Genomic DNA, 17,192 nt, shown 5'->3' on the forward strand with positions numbered 1-17,192 from the left:
CCTGAATTCATTCTCTTCAGGACAATCAATCCGATAATTATTGAATAATTCATCTAATATCTTTGAGCTATTTTCTTTGTTAAACCATATATGTATGGATTGACATTTTTCATTGTAGATTTCTAGTACATTATTCTAATAGTTATGTTACTTCTGGAACATAAACTAATTTCACATGTTTAGCAAAAATCTCATTCAAATCTATATTCCAATATGCTCAAACTTCAGGTTGAGACATCAAGTAAACTCCACATGAGTTTAAGTATTTCATTTTGGAACTAATTACGATATCTTTCAATCGCATTAAAGAGGTTTATATATTTCATCATGAATTTTCAAATTCAATTAATCAACCATTAACTTTGATGATCATTTATAAGAGATCATCTAAGTCCATTACATCTTTTTGAGTCCATAAGTCCTAATAAGGGCCATTGGATCAAGCAAATGGATGTCTTAGATTTGTTGCAAAAAGCATATAACCTCCATTTAATTAATCATTCTTATTTACCTCTCTCCTCTACTCACTACTCCAACTGTTCAATTAAATCAGACGTTCTTCATTTTGCTCATCACTTCCCACCTAGGTAGCACGGTCACTTCTCTTAATCAGTCGTCCCGTGTCCGACACCGTGTCGGACACCGACACTCCTCGGACACAGGCCGAAAGGTGTCAGGCGCCTATAAAGCCGTGTCTAACTTTCAACATTTATTTGGGCATGTGTCCGACGCATGTCCATGGTATTTGGGTCGTGTCCGACGCGTGTCCATAACATTTGGACATCATTTGGGGTGAATGATGTTCTTTAGACAGGAAATGAGCTGTTGAAATATCTTGATTAGAAGATGGGTTTTGATGGGAAATTAAAATGAGTTATAATCATGAACAAGTTTGACCTTTACTTGTTTAAATTTAATATCAAATACTTTTATAAAAAATAAAATCGAATGTTTATAACTATAAAATATATATTTTATTAAATTAATATAACGTGTCCCGTGTCCTAAATTTCATGGGATTTCATGTCACGTGTCTGTGTCGTGTTCGTGTCCTTGTCCGTTTTGGTGCTACCTAGCTTCCCACACAATTTCAAAACATTAACCAACCAAGTTGCGCTCATTTCCCCCTCATTTTCCTGTCCTTTCATCTGCCCTTTTATTTTTTCATCTTTTTTTTGTAAGTTTCCTTCATCCTTCATCTACACCAATTCATTCAACTCGCCATTTACTTCAACTCGCCGGCAACTCGCCATTTCATATCAAATTATTCATCCAACTCGCCATTTTCTGATAAGGTATTTTTGCTTCTCTGATATATTTATCTTCATATATGCTCCAAATTATCGCCCTTGTTTAGAAGTTGTTCTTTGGTAATTTTTTTCTTGCTAAATTATCAGAACCTAGATTATTTGCTTTTTCCAATTCGCAATTAGGGTTTTATGAATTATCTTTTTTTTTTAATTGATTTCCCTTGTTAAGTTGATTTCGGTAGTTAACTTGCAACATTGTAAAATTGTATTCCTTGTTGAATTAATTTCTTCAGTGATACTGCTATTCCTTGTTTCTATAACATTTCTTAAGCTTATTTTATGAAACTTCAGTCCTATTTTATGAAACTTTTATTTCAGAATGGAGTGCCTTCACTTCAATATTGTTAAAAATTAATAGCTTGGTGTGTAATCCTGTTCTTCATCCTTTTTTTCTCGAGATGGTTGATGCCAAGGCTAGTCTAGAGAAACCCGATACCACGGTAAAATTTTCACCCTTTTTTTGTAACTTCAACTAACATTATGTGTACTTTAGTCATATTTTGTGAAACTTCTAATTCAGAATGGAATGCCTTCGGTTGAATTCTTTTTTTCAAAGTTATTCTTGTGTAACTTCAATGACCATTGTGTGTAACTTCACCAATGGACTATGAAACTTCAGTTGTTGATTTATAAATAAAACTCTAATGCTTTGTTTGTGTAACTTTTAGGCCTTTCTGTATAACTTTTGTCATACTTTGTGAAACTTCTATTTCAGAATGGAATGCCTTCAGTCCAATTCTTTTCTTTTTAAAGTTTTTATTGTTTAACCTCAATGACTAGTGTGTCTAACTTCACCAATAGACTATGAAACTTCAGTTTGTGATTTACAATATAAAACTGCAATTCTTTATTTGTGTAACTTTTAGACCATTATCTACAGCTTTTGTGTAACTACTCTAAAGTTTATTACAATTTTTATGTTTATTTGTCCATTTAATGGGTCAACTGTAACTGCTATTCACTAGTTGGGTAACTTATGTAGCATTTGTATAAAACTTTATGTGAATATTCTATAATTTCAACGCCCATTATGTGTAACTTCAGTCCCAATTTGTCAAACTTCTATTTCAAAATAGAGTGCTTTCAGTTCAATACTTATTTTTGTTTAGTAAATGTTGTAATACTACGGTTTTCTGTACTGTTGGGTACTCTATCGAGTAGGTCTTACTCTGTCGAGTAAGTGAATTTTTGTTTCGAAACAGTGTACTGCTGATGGGTACTCGATCGAGTAAGCAGGTTACTCGATCGAGTAAGCGGCACTCGATCGATTAAGTCGGTTTTACGGGTTATTTTGCCGAATTTTGTTAACAATGCGAAAAAGATATATAAACACTTTCGTCAGTTTCTTTTTCACTTTTTGACTTTTCTAAAATCTCACAAAGCTTAAACAAGTATACGTTGTTTTCTTCTTCACATTGCTATCAAATCCTAAGGGCTAGAGTTGTCGGATCGTTGTGTTCTTTACGCCGTTAAGTCCGTCGTATTGTGGGTAAGATCCTTGTACAGTTTTTATGGCTTTTCGTTGATTTTGATTGAAACCCTAATTGGGTATTTTGGGAGTATGGTGTTTATTAGATAGTAATTATATGATTGCGGGGTTATAAGAGGTGATTTCGTAGAGGAGCGGTTTTGAATAACTGATTGTGACGGTCTTGGTGATTTGCTTATTCCAGGTAGGGTTTTCCTACTCGGTTATTGATTACATGGTTGTAATGGTGGATTGTTGTGGTTGTTACTGTTGTTGATCTTTATTGTGTTGGTAATTGTTGTTGTATAATTTGGTTGGTTGTGTTTGTCTGTGTTCACGAGGCGCGTTCTCGGCTGAGTGGAGTCACTTCCGGGAGTGACTTCACGCCCTTGATTCGCCTTTTGTGGAACCCGCCACAGGAGGGGATGTGCACATTAAGGAACTTGAGTTTTCGCTCGGAATAGATGAGCGGGGATTTGGTGGGTACGGCTGTGGTCCCCCACTGGCGGCGTGGAATATCTGTTGCGATAGGTATTCTGGCAGGACTACACACTAAAGTGTGTAGTCAGGTGTGTGTGGATATGTGACGGAGTTAAGTGATCTGCGTGTTGTATCTTGTGTATCTTGTTTTGTGTAATCAGTAACTGACCCCGTTTAAATATTTTGAAAACTGTGGTAATCCATTCGGGGATGGTGAGCAGTTATTGAGCAGGTATGAGATGGCTTGCGCGAAGGATAGCTGGGATGGAGTCACCACGTGTCACTAGAGTCTTCCGCTGTGTCTTTGAACTCGTTTTTCATTTTAGTTGGTTTGGGTTTTGGAACAATTGTATTTACTTTAATAGTTTTGGGATTTTGATGTTTGTAATCACTTACTTATTTAATTGAGTATGTTTCTTTATGGTCAATTTGATATACATTGCCTCGGGTAACCGAGATGGTAGCACTTGTACGCCTATGGTGGTCTTGGTAAGGCACCTTGGTGTATGAGGGTGTTGCAAAGTGGTATCAGAGCGACGATTTTGGAACCTGTAACTAGAGTTGGCAAAAGCTAACCCGACCCGCCCAAAACTCGACCCGATACAACCCGAAAATTGGGTGAACCGAAACTGAACCGACCCGAACCGGACCGACCTGATAACCGATAGCAGCCTTATTTTTTCAACCCGAACCGACCTGACCCGACCCGTGACCCGATACTTTCTCAACCCGATAGATGACCCGATAATGAACTAGCTTAATAATGGTTTAAATAACACCAAATTGACATTCATCTTAATTATTTTCACTTAAAACTACAATCAATACACCTACTCATTATTTAAGCATAAAATTACCATCTAAAACTAAATATATAAGATAAAATATACGCCGATAACCTGACCCGACACTGACCCGCTAACGACCCGACCCGACTTGCCACCCGTTGATGACCCGACCCAAAGATGACTCGACATGAACTGAACCGACCCGAACCCGTCACTAACCCGACATAACCCGAACCCAATATGACCTGACCCGCTTTGACCCGATCCGTAACCGACCCAAGTGACCTGATATGAACCTAATGAATCTAGGGACTCAAAATAAAATGAATCCGATGTGAACCTAATGAATCTAGGGAGTCAAAATAAAATGAACCCGGGTAGGAGTTGTTAGGAGCTAATGAAAAGGCTTGGGAGACGTCCTAAAGTCGCGAACTCGCCCTACAACTTTGAACCAGTCACTATGGGGTGTCATGGATCACTATGTGTTTACTAATGTTCTATGATATATGTTGGATGATGTGTTGTATGAATTCGTTGGATAAGTGTTGTGGAGGGATCGAGAATGTGGTGGAAAGGTGAAATAGTTCATATGATGATATGTTGTTGTGGATAATGAAGTTGCATAATGGATGATTTACAATGTGGCAATATATATATATATATATATATAGAAATAGGATCCTATAAGTCCACCCTTTTAGGGTGAGTCCTTGAGTCCTCATCAAAGCCCTTGGATTTAATAAATGGATGGTTGAGATTAAATCAAAATAAAGGGCTGAGATATAAAAAGCAACAAACCCTAATTCTCACATCACTCCCACTCTCATTTCACTGCCTCCACATCTCTCTCTCACTTCTCTCTCTTCCTCTCATCTTCTCTCCCCTCCAATATTCATCCACCAACTCACCACGCCGCCACCACCACACCCTTCTACTTCTCCTCCCGTCCTCCACTGCCGGAATCCACGCCACGCTGCCCACGCCGCCATCTCGCTGACGCCGTCCCGAGTTGATGCCCGCGCCGCCACCATGGCCAGCCCTCCCTTCTTCTCAAATCTCTTTTTTTGTGCTTTTTTTCAGTTTTCGTTTAATTTTTGGTGGCGGTGGTTGTTTTTAACGGTGGTGAGTATTTTTTTTTTCTTTTTTGATGGTGGTGAAGGGTGTTTGACGGTGGGGTTTGTTTTTTTTTCCTGAGATCTCTTTTTTTTCCACAGATTTCGTTTTTTTTTTTCTTTTTTTTTCTCATATCTCGTTTTTTTTTTTCAGATTTCTTTTTTTTCTTTTTTTTTTGGTGGTGACGGCGGGTGTTTTTTTTCCTCAGATTTTGTTTTTTTTCTTTTTTATTTTTCTCAGATCTCGGTTTTTTAATTCTCAGATTTTTTTTTAATGGTGGTGACGGCGGGTGTTGACGGTGGGAGTAATTGTGTTGTGTTTTTTTCGTCTTCTTCAGTTTTTCGTTTTTTTAAGCGCTGGCTGGTGGTTGTTTGATGGTCGTGGTCAGAGGGTGGCGGTGGTCAAAAGGTGAGAAAGAAGGGTGGTCGTGGTGGTGATGGTCCGGACTAAAGTTACACTCTTATCGAACAAAAGTTACACTCTTACCAAACTGAAGTTACACTCTTATCAGTCTCTTTTTTACACTCATATCGGAGTAAAGTTACACTCTTAACGGATTGCAGTTACACTCATATCGGACTAAAGTTACACTTATTATGACTATAGTTACAATCGTAAATGAGTAAAGTTACATAAAATTGTGTTAAAATTATAAAATTTCAACATAAATTAAAAATTACATAAATTTTACATAAAAAATGACTTAAAAAATTAAAGTTACACCCTTAAAATACTAAAATTACACTTGTAAAACAGTAGAGTTACACTCATAACGGATTGAAGTTACATAAATCGTTAAAATTACATAAATGTAAGTTTATATATTTAAAATAAGATTATATAACATAAATTCAAAATTTTGTATAAAAAATGACTTAAAATGAACAAATTCAAATTTTTTATATTAAAAAATGATTTAAATGATTAAAGTTACACTCGTAAAGGATTAAAGTTACACTTAAAATTACATAAATGTAAGTTTATATATTTAAAATAAGATTATATAACATAATTTCAAATTTTTGTATAAAAAAATGACTTAAAATGAACAAATTCAAATTTTTTATATTAAAAAATGATTTAAATAATTAAAGTTACATTCGTAAAGAATTAAAGTTACACTTATGGACTAAAGTTACACTCATAAAGTACTGAAGTTACATCCAAAAAATGAGTGGCTAAGATTAGGACTTAGGGACTCAACCAAATTTGTGGACTTATAAGAACTCATCTCTATATATATATATATATATATATATATATATATATATATATATATATATATATATATATATAAGAGATCAACTAAGTCCCTTATATCATATTAAGTCCATAAGTCTTAATATGGGCTGTTGGATCAAGAAAACCAATGGCCAAGATTGCACAAAAAAAGCGCAGTAAACCCCACTCAACTTATATTTCATATTTACCTCTCTCCTCTTACCCACTAACCCATGCATGCTACTGTTATGTCCATCAGTCTGTCATCATTTCCCTCCTCATTTCCAATAGAATTCAAAACAACTTGCGGTTTTTTTGCCTCTATTCCCTGTCATTTCATCTTCTTTTTTCTTTCTTCACATTCCTGATAACTCCACTCGCCATTTTCATCTCTACCAATTAATTCCAACACGGCTGCAAACTCGCCTGTCTCCATTTTTTTATAAGGTATTTTTTCCATTCCTTATTTAGTGATTTGTACTTTGTTTTTTTTTGTTAATTATTGCCTTTGTTAAACTATCATAAAACGAGTTCATTTGATTTATCAATTTTCAACTATGGGTTTGCTGCTGTTGATTTGTTCAATAGTTAATTATGGTTTTGCAGATCAAATACGAGTTCATTTGATAATTAACAATGGTTTTTGCCAAGAAAACTTCCAAGAAATCTGAATCAAAGGTAAAAAATCTCGTCTTTTTTGTATAACTCTTATAGAATGATGTATAACTTCAACTAAATATATGCATAATTTTAATCCCAATTGTTTGTCATCTACAGATGGATGTTGTAAAAAGTATTGACAAGGGACTTGATACCTAGGTTAAAAGTTTTGACTTTTATTTATCTGCAGTCAGTCGTTGTATAAATCTTACTACATTTTGAATAACTTTAGTATTCAGTATGTATAACCCTTGGTACTAGATGTATAATTCTACTTTTATTCCGTTGTATAACTCTTCTGATTCTGTGACCAACTCTACTTTCATAATGTATAATTGTTGTTGTTATATGTATAACTCTACTTCTATTTAGTTTCTATGCTTAAAGTTATACAATATATGCCTAGAGTTATACATTTTATACCTGGAGTTATTCATTTTATACCTGGAGTTATACATTATATGCCTAGAGTTATACAGTATATACCTAGAGTTATACCTGGAGTTATACCTAGAGTTATAACTGGAGTTATACATTATACTGTATATGCTTACAGTTATACATTTTATTGTTAGAGTTATACATTCTATGGTTAGAGTTATATGATACGTGCCTAATGTATAGTCTTTTTAGCCTATTTCAGCACGTATTTCTATGCATTTCTATACTGTTTTTATAGTATTTTGCCCCGAATTGGCTACTTTGGTGTATTTTGTCCTTTTTGTAGGAATGATCGCGGAAGTAGCGGAACCATGCTCTTTTCCACCCTTTTTGCATGCATTTAGAGGAGACGGGATTGTCCCAGAGTGAGATGTTGCACTTAGAAGTGTTGTTGCACGCATTACGAGGTATTTTGGTGAAGACGCGAGCTGAATTGAAGACCCAGGTGGTCTATCGAGCTGTCAAGTGGTCTATCGAGTTGTTTTGTGGTCTATCGAATGGCCCCTAAGCTTCCCAAGACTCGATCGAGCTATTCCTTACTCGATCGAGTAAGATGCACATGATCCAGGCCTCGATCGAGTGACCTGTTGCTCGATCGAGGGCCTTCTGTTGAGACATTGGTCGATCGAGTGGTTTTGCTTGCTCGATCGAGAGGATTTTGACTCCGTGGGCTTAATTAGTCCATGTTTTATTTCCGCATAAACACTTAGGGGTTTCGGCTATTTAACCTATGTTTTACTAGGTTATTGGCATTCACTTTTTACTCAATCACTTTTACTATTCCTTTACTAGTTTCCTTACTATCATTCACATTAGAAAACCTCATTATTTTACGTTGCTTTCGCTTTGGGATTATTTCACTCGGATTTCGTTGTTCTTTACGCCGGATTGCTTAGATTGTAATCTCTTCCTTCTCTTAATAATAATTAACCTTTCTTGTTGCCTTTAATTATTGTTTATGCATTTGTTCTTCCTTGCCCTAATTTCATCATCGCATTTTATTATTATTTCGTTATGTCTTCTCACTGAATTTTATGTGTTGTTAGATTAGTTATGAATATGAGTAGCTAAACCTCTTCATGTTGGGATTAGGGGATCTGCGGTAGAATAATGACGACGTAGTGAATGAGTTAGACGAATTGACTAAGAGACCCTGTCACTATAGCAATATAACTGTAATCACCGACCTAGTTGAGTGCACGCTTCTATGTCACCCATTAAATCAAGCACAATTAATCCTGGATCGAAAGATTGGACTAAATAGGCCTGCTATAAACAAGAGACTACCCTAATGAGGACGAAAGTTAAGTTAGTGGTATTTTAGGGTGGGAAGTGGACCGAAAGGACCTTCTAATATCCGTCTCACATTAGTTCGTCTGAGTCATTTTACTGCTAAGTTGTTGTACTACCGTAGTGAACCGAATTCCCGACATGTTCCTCTCTTATTGATAGTTTTAAATCGTTTTATTGCCTTTTTTACGCTATCTCGCTTTATTTCTCTTCCTTTTACTCCGTAGTTAGAACCAAAAATTCAATCAACCCCCATTGTTACCATAGGATTAGAAATAGATAGTCAGTAGTTGCATTACCTCCCGAGGATTCGATACTCGATTGCCTCTACTACATTTTTAGTTGAGACCGTTAGGTTTTATTTTTGACAGTACGCGACGACGTGTCAAATTTTGGCGCCGTTGCCGGGGAGGCAATTGTTCAATTTACTAGCTGTTTTATTTTTAATTCTCCTTTTAGTTTAAGGAACATTGTTCCTTGGACTATTCTTATATCTTGTCTGTAGTTTCTTCTTATGCGCAGGTCGCAAGGTGGGCCACTACTACCTTTTGATCCCGAGATTGAGAGATCTCTACGCGTAAAAAGGAGACTTTTATTCGAACAACAGGCCGAGGAAGAGCCTAGTTCTCGTGGTAACTTTTACGAGAACGAGCTTTTCAAGACAATCCACCGTCTTCTCCAGCCTCCAATTCATCGATTGAGTCTATCACTTTCCCGCATTTTCCCGAAATGGCCGAGGAAGCTACCATTGCTAGTCACTCCGAGCCCACTCGCCGACAATCTTTATAAAGGATTCGAATGCCGGAGATGCTAGGAAGTTCGAGCCCAAGCTCGCATACATCAATATGGTCGAGAAAAATCAGTTCGGGAGCCGCAATCGAAGACGCAGCTCTCAAAGATATGGAGACCTTCATTGATTATCGCTGCTCCATACCTCCTCCACCGGGCGTGACAACCGATCGATCAAAGAAACTATGTTCATCTTCTCACTCCGCGATGCTTTGCAAGGGAGTGGTACAGGATTTAGACAAAGTCGCTCACGGCATAACAGATTGGAATTCGCTAGCATTGGCGTTTTATAAGAAGTATTTCTCGCTTCGAGAACCATCGCCATCGAGCTCGGATAACCGATTTCAAACAGGGCCCGACGAGAACTTCCACGAGGCATGGCTTCGTTTTAAGAAACTAGTGCGTACCATACCACATCACGGTTTCGAAAAATGGAGTTTGTGCAACCATTTTTACAATGGTTTATATGATGATCGGGGGCTATATTAGATGCAGCAGCCAACGGTCGATTTTCTGACAACTTGGGGCCGACGAAGGGATGGAAAATAATAGATGATTTAGCCACTCATAGGGCAATACGGAATTCAAGGGGAAACCAAAGGAGAGTCTGCTGAATCCTCTTCGAGTCCGCATTAGAAGCCCTTCTTTGCTAGGTTCGACAAGTATGAACTAGGGGAGCTCTCAAGCCGAGGATGTACCAGTTAATGCTATGACAGACGGTCCTTTCGTGCATTTAGATGTGGGGTAGATGGACATGTCGCTGATTATTGTCCTAGTCCTTATGAGCAATGTGCTGCCTTTCAACACTACAGGCAAAACAACACTCATTACGAGCCGAATATCCACCCCAATTTGAGGTGGAGTAATCAGAACAACGTACTCAATCCCACCGCTCCTCTAAATCAGCGAAGAGCCCCTATATTCCTCCACACCGGAAAACAAGGCTATCGAAGCCTCCGTCTTTCAACCCTCCTAACCAAGGTGCTTCGTCATCTAGTGGGGTGAGTGAGATAGGTGAGTTGAAGTCCATGATGCAGTCCATTGCAAAGCAATTACAACAGAAGGACACGGCATTCAAGGCACTTGAGACTCAAGTTGCTCAATTGGCGGAAAATCAATCTTCAAGGAAGCCCGGTCATTTGCCAACTCAAAATGACAAGAACCCAAATGAGACGGTACATTTGATAGAGTTGAGAAGCGGTCTCTCTTATGAAGGACCGTATATGCAAATCGGACCCGAGGGAAGTCATCATCGATGATGAACAGTGTTCTGTTAAGAAAAAGGGGCTCACGACGAAGCAGTTACTCGATCGACTGAAATCAGGTGTTCGATCGAGTGAAATTGGTGAGGAAAGCCCTCGATCGAGTAGCCTGTCTGCTCGATCGAGCGAACCGAAGTTGAAGGCTCGGTCGATCGAGTGGTGATGTTGCTCGATCGACTGAAGTTGCTGAAGAAGTAGCTCGATCGAGTGACCACACTGCTCGATCAAGTAACATTGATGACGGGAAGCTTATTCGAGAGCCTGCTAGTGCTCGTTTAAGCGATGAATTACCGTAAAGGCCTCGTTCGAGAGGCAAGAAGCGTCCGAAGGATACTGAACTTGCTCCGGAAGACACTTTGGAAGCGAGAAACAAGGGACTTGAAATTCCAATTACGGTTCCCTTCCCAAGGCGGCCGAGAATACCAAGATTAATCAACAGTTCAAAAAAATTTGTTGAGCTTTTGAAGAGTTTGGAGGTTTCCGTGCCGTTCACTGAATTGCTTACTAAGGTACCTTCTTATTTACGATTTATGAAGGAAATTTTAGGTCGTAAGAGGACCATTAATGATAATGAGACCGTAGCTTTGACGGAGGTGGGGTCACCCCTATCTCAAAATAAGCTACCGCTAAAGCAATCGACCGGGTAGCTTTTCGATCCCTTGTCACATAGGAATGCAATTGATTGATAATGCGCTATGTGATTTAGGCGCTAGTGTAAGTGTCCTACCTTTGTCTCTGGCTAAGAGACTTGGTTTGACAAAACCGAGTTGCACCAACATGACTGTCCAGATGGCCGACCGTAGTTTATCACGGCCACTAGGAGTAGCAGAGGACGTACTGTTCGGATCGGGAAGTTATTTATTCCCGTTGATTTCGTCGTCTTAGACATCCCCGAAGATGTGCACACCCCTATCATTTTAGGGAGACCATTTTTGTCCACTGCCCGTGCAGTGATAGACGTTGGGGGGAAGACTTTGACATTTCAGGTAGGGGATGAGGAGCTGATTTTTCATCAGTCCAAATTCCGGAGGGCCCCCATGCAAGCTCAGCCTTGCAATGCCCTCTCTTCTGTTGACCCTATTATTGACACTCCAGATGAAAGTTTGGAGAATATTGCTATTATTGCTAACCCTCCGCCTCAGATTGAGAGCAACAAGGAGGAAAATTCGTCTGTTGTCCTTACTGCAGTGCAGGATGAAGGCAAGAAAGGAGCAGTCAAAGGACAGGGTGGAACCATTGTCAATCAAACTGGAGCCAAGAAGGCTAAGGAAGCTGACAGAGGGGCGAGAACGAAGACAGTTCGCACCTACATAGATGGGAACTACATTCCTCCTACTGTCACAAACAGTAATTCAAGCTCATGGAAGTCAAAGAGGACGGTCAGTATCGCTGAAGTGACGTCCTCCAGTCAGAAGCCCACGAAGGGGCTACTGAAAGCTAATGGGAATTAAACGGGGAAATGCCCCGTGTAACAAAGTGTAATAGACATATTGTTTGAATTTCCTTTGAATTGACTTTATTACGTTTTTATTAGGACAATTAGTTAGACATTCTTTTTTTAGCGTAGAATAAGACTATAGACTGTGTTGCTGCATATTTGGTATTTTTGGGATGTGTTTGGATATGTTTTACGCAGGTTTGGGGAAGATGCACGCAATTCAAGGAAGAAAGGACGAAAATTCACGAAGAAGTCCTCGATCGAGTACTTTTTGTACTCGATCGAGTGGAAGTTGGTTCGATCGAGCGTGCTTGCTACTCGATCGAGGAAGGCCACAGAGGAAATGGTCGATCGAGAGGCTGACTACTCGATCGAGCAAAGGGACATCCAAAAGACCTCGATCGAGTGACTTAAAATCACTCGATCGAGTGAAATGAACAGTGGACGGGAGTTTTTCCTATACTTAACTCCTTATTTCAGTTTTTCATTTCTAATGTTTTGTCCCTAATTTCTCCTAAACCCTTCCCTAATTGCGATTGATTTTTCCCCAAATCCCCATTTCTTGCCCAAAATACTCAATCCACCACCTACATTCTATTGATTAACCACTTAATCTTCAATAACCCCTTAATTTCCCCCTCCTTCTTGCTCGTTTTTGCGGTTTTTAAAAGGGATTAGGGTTCGCGGTTTTTCTTGATCGAAAATCCGCCTTGCTTGCTTGCTATTTGAAGTTTAATTGCACATTGTAGGTTAATCATCATCAAGTAAGTATTTCTATCACACTCCTTGCAATTTCTCTTGATTTAATTCGAATTTCTTTGAGGTGATTGCATTAGGGTTCGAAAATTCCATGTATAGTCGAATTTATTCGATTAAATTGTATTTATTTGCCCTTGATTAGCTTGTTGATGTTATCTTAGCAATTCCTCACTGTTTTTGCATGTTAAATTCGATTTTTGCGCGATTTCCGCGACTAGGGTCCCTGTAAGTCGAATTCATCGATCGTCTGACGGTTTTTCTATTGCATTGCTTGCTTAACTTCATCCATGCTTACTTAACACTGTTGTTAACTGCCGTTACCGTCCCCTATCGCCTTTATATGATGTGAATTGTTAGGAATCTCGCGTTGTGAGTGGTTATTCTCGACTGCCCAGAGTCATACATGCCCCCATTTCTGGTTTCATGCTGTTTTAGCCCTTTGGCAGTCACTGCTTTATCATTTTATCACCACTCACCTGCTGCTTTTCGAATTTTTCGAGGAATTGTTTGGTCTTGATTGCTGTGCGTCGAATTTTTCGACTAATAGGGCCATTCTTTTTGCTGTCACATGTTGGTTAGCGGTTGTTTTAGCCACGGTTAGCAGCATCCTTTCTTATTCATGCCCTTTGATACTTTGCAGGATGGACGCGAGTTCTCTGTCTTCTACTAGTACGTCCTCCAGCTCGTCAGTGAGCGAGTCAGTGGTTCCTTCTGTTGCCACTAGCTCTGCCTTGGTCACCACTGCAGCACCGGTTCTACTTGTCTCAGCTGCAGGGACGGTTTACTCCGCGGCTAGCTCTGCCGGGAGCTCGGTTCAGGCTACACCAGCCACTACTCCTACCGGGTCTTTCTCTTTGCTGGCCTGTGGACGCACGCCCCGTTTCCAGCAGCCTGGGATGCTGCCACCAAGGCCACACCAGCAGGCTAGTCAGTTAGCCATCACTTCCAGCCCGTCTGAGGCTGTTGCTACGGGAGAGGGCACTCTCGCACTTTGTACATCGAAGATGCCCACGACGTTTCACTTCAGAGGCTCACCGGAAACGGTTAGTTGCTTTACTTCGCTGCCCTCTTCACCCCACCCGTTTCCTTGCGCAGACTGACCTAGAGACCTTAGGCATTTATGAGGAGGTCTGTAGTCTGTTGAACGGGACGGGTATGTCGGGTCTAATTACCATGCAGGAGGCTACTATTCGTACCCTTACATACGAGTTTTTTAGCTCCTACTCTTTTGACACCGACTCTTACACTGCTGACCACTCCAGTTCTTGTATTTACTTTCGACTCCGCAACGAGTCACATCACTGGACTTTGGCTCAGTTTGGGCAGGTTTTAGGCCTAGTTAGTGACGGCCCCACTGCCCCACCTCGAGACCTTCTTCAGCCACTCTGGGCTGCTCTGTCTCACACTCCCTTCCACTCACGGAAGGGAGCTCACATTCACTTACCGGCGCCCCGTTACTACTTGCGTTTGTTAGGTGAGACTATTTTTGGGCGCCGCGAGTCCAATAACATGACCAACACTGAGCTAGCCATTCTCGCGGGGTACCTCAACATCGACTACGGTACCCCGTTCGTTCCGAACATTGCTTATCCGGTAGCTCGGCATTGAATGGGATTGGGACTCGGTCAAGACCGCTATTGTCTCACGGCGGGCTAGTTACTAGGATTGCCCGCCACCTTTACCCCACCGACACTAGGCTCACCGCACCGATGAGATGGCTTACCTTGATTTGGGAGCCATGACCGACTTCGCCTGGTTCCCAAAGGCGAAGGGGAGTGCGAGGACGTGGAAGATCCGTGGTTCCACGTCCATTTACCTTGCCGTGCTCTACCCTTCCACCACTTTTACCGCTCTCTCTCGCTGCCGAGGAGCGAGGCCACCTCCACCTACCTACCACCTCACCTTCACCCCTCCTTCTTCTTCTAGGAAGAGGAAGCGGAGGCCGGAGCATCCTCTAGCTCTCGTGCTCCGACTCTCGGCCCAGCCGGACCGACCCCCACGCCTCGCCCTACGCCTTCACTCACTCCACCTCCACTTGACCCTCCTTCCGCTCGGTTTTTCCGCCAATTTTGTCTCCGCCCACTGTCTTAGAGGCGCCCGAGGTCATGGACCAAGGGCGTCGTGATGCCGTGCTTTCGGATATGTGCGGTACATTACGAGATGAGACGGAATATGGCTTTAGCCGTATTCCCGCTCTACGAGTTCCATATCCGAGCCCAAACCGATTCCGGAGGGTGGCCGCATCCTTCCTTCTACCGATACCCGGCGGACGGGTACCCTCCACTTTCTTCGACTCGGAGGAGGAGGTGGAGGAGACAATGAGCACGAGAGGTGCGGTTACGGGCGGAGCGGGTGGCACAAATGAGCTTCCGAGAGAGGAGGAGAGTGACCCTCCGTTCGTACCCAGTCCGGAGGATCAGCCGGAGATGACGACCGAGTCTCCCCCTTGTTTGTTCTTTGGTTTGGGGAGACTGTTTTGTTGAGTCGGAGTACCTGAGAGACGGCGATGCCGACGACGAGTAGCTACTGGTCTACTCACTTCCCCAGTTTTCTGGCTGGTTTGGGGAAGTTCGTGTTTTGTATGCCTTCTTACTCTTTTCAGTTCGTCTCCTTTATTTATATTCTCGTTGGTTGTATACTCCCATCCCCATTTTTCTCATTGGGTGTATCTTTGGAGGACAACGAGGGCGTTGTCCGTTTTGGTTTGGGGAGGGTATTGCATCCTTTTGAGTCTGCATCTGCATTTGTTTTGCATTCACGTTTAATTTTTCAGTTTGCATTTGTTGTTTATTTTCATAAAAAAATCAAAAATCCAAAAAAATTAGAAATTGTTAAAAATTCAAAAAATTTCACGTTTATTTTTGCATTTAGGTTGAGTCGGAACGGTAGATTCCCGTGATGAAATTGCACTATAACTTGTCACATTACTTGAGCCTTGCACTTTATTGATGGTTTTTAGCCTTGTCATACGCATAGTCTACGAATTTCTGTTCAAATAATAGCTGACTGTTTAGACTTGACCTATAAACCGGCAAACTACTAAAAATTCGAGTTTTAGAGCCATAACTGGTGACATCCATGACCAGTTCATTAGGAATTTTGAGAGTAGTACTCCTTGCATAGCATGTTTGTCTCATTTGCACATTTATGACATTCGATTTCTTGTCAAATGCATACATTCGGGTTTGCGGTTGGTGTCACATGCAGGGAGGGTCTTGCAATTCCCCTTTCTTTACATCTTTCACCCATTTAGCTCCACATTGACCAAAACTTGCCTTTTGACCCATTAGCTACATTCCAAACTAAGCCTGCCTAGTCAAGCTAGTTAGTCTGTCCTTTTGTGGTATGTTTTCCATTGAAGTTTGGTCTGTAATTCCTGTTTGGAGTTGGTGTTTGTGTCGAGGAAGGAGGAAGAAAGAAAAGAAAAAAAAAAGAAAAAGGAAACGTGAAAGAAAGAAAAAAAAAAGAAAAAAAAAATGAAAAATGAAAAAAAAAACAGAAAAAGAGCTGATAAGCAAAAGAAAGAAAGAGAAATTGTGTAAAAAGTTGTCCCCTCTTGTCAGAGTTGAGAAGATGTTCGAAGATGTACAATCGACAAGAGGGTTGGTTGTTCAATTTAGTCTTTTCTGCATTTACGATGCGTTTAAAAAAGGGAACTTTGTGACCGTCTGACTCCTCCACTCTTATTCCATATTTTTGAGGAGATTGTGTTTGAGTCTAGTGAGTTTTGTGCCAAGTGAAGGGCACTAGTACTTAGTCTTTCGGTCGGTTGAGATCCGGATGGTTTATTATGGTCCTGTTAGGAACTAGCTTGACGCTTTTACCTCCACATTTCCATAACTTGTTTTGCCTTTTCTCACCTGAACCTCACTATTCCCATATTATTTGCATACCCTCGGCTGTGACGGACATTGTTGGTTGGAATTTGTGCATTAGTACTTGAATTGTCTTTCATTTTTGTTGCATGCATGCTATGTAGGTCGCAGTTAGGTGAGTGACTGTCTTTTCTTCTCTCTTTTACACATTACATTTGCCCTTTGCTTCATGAGAGAGGAGTGACCACGTGAGAGTCCAGTTTTGTTGGTCTTGCAAGGTCGATAGGTCAGCTTTATTTATGAACAGCTTATAATTCGTTTGCGTATTGACTGCTTGGCTCAACTGTTGATTTTGTTG

The sequence above is a fragment of the Silene latifolia genome, chromosome 10, assembly GCF_048544455.1.
Source record: "Silene latifolia isolate original U9 population chromosome 10, ASM4854445v1, whole genome shotgun sequence".
Taxonomy (NCBI): Eukaryota; Viridiplantae; Streptophyta; class Magnoliopsida; order Caryophyllales; family Caryophyllaceae; genus Silene; species Silene latifolia.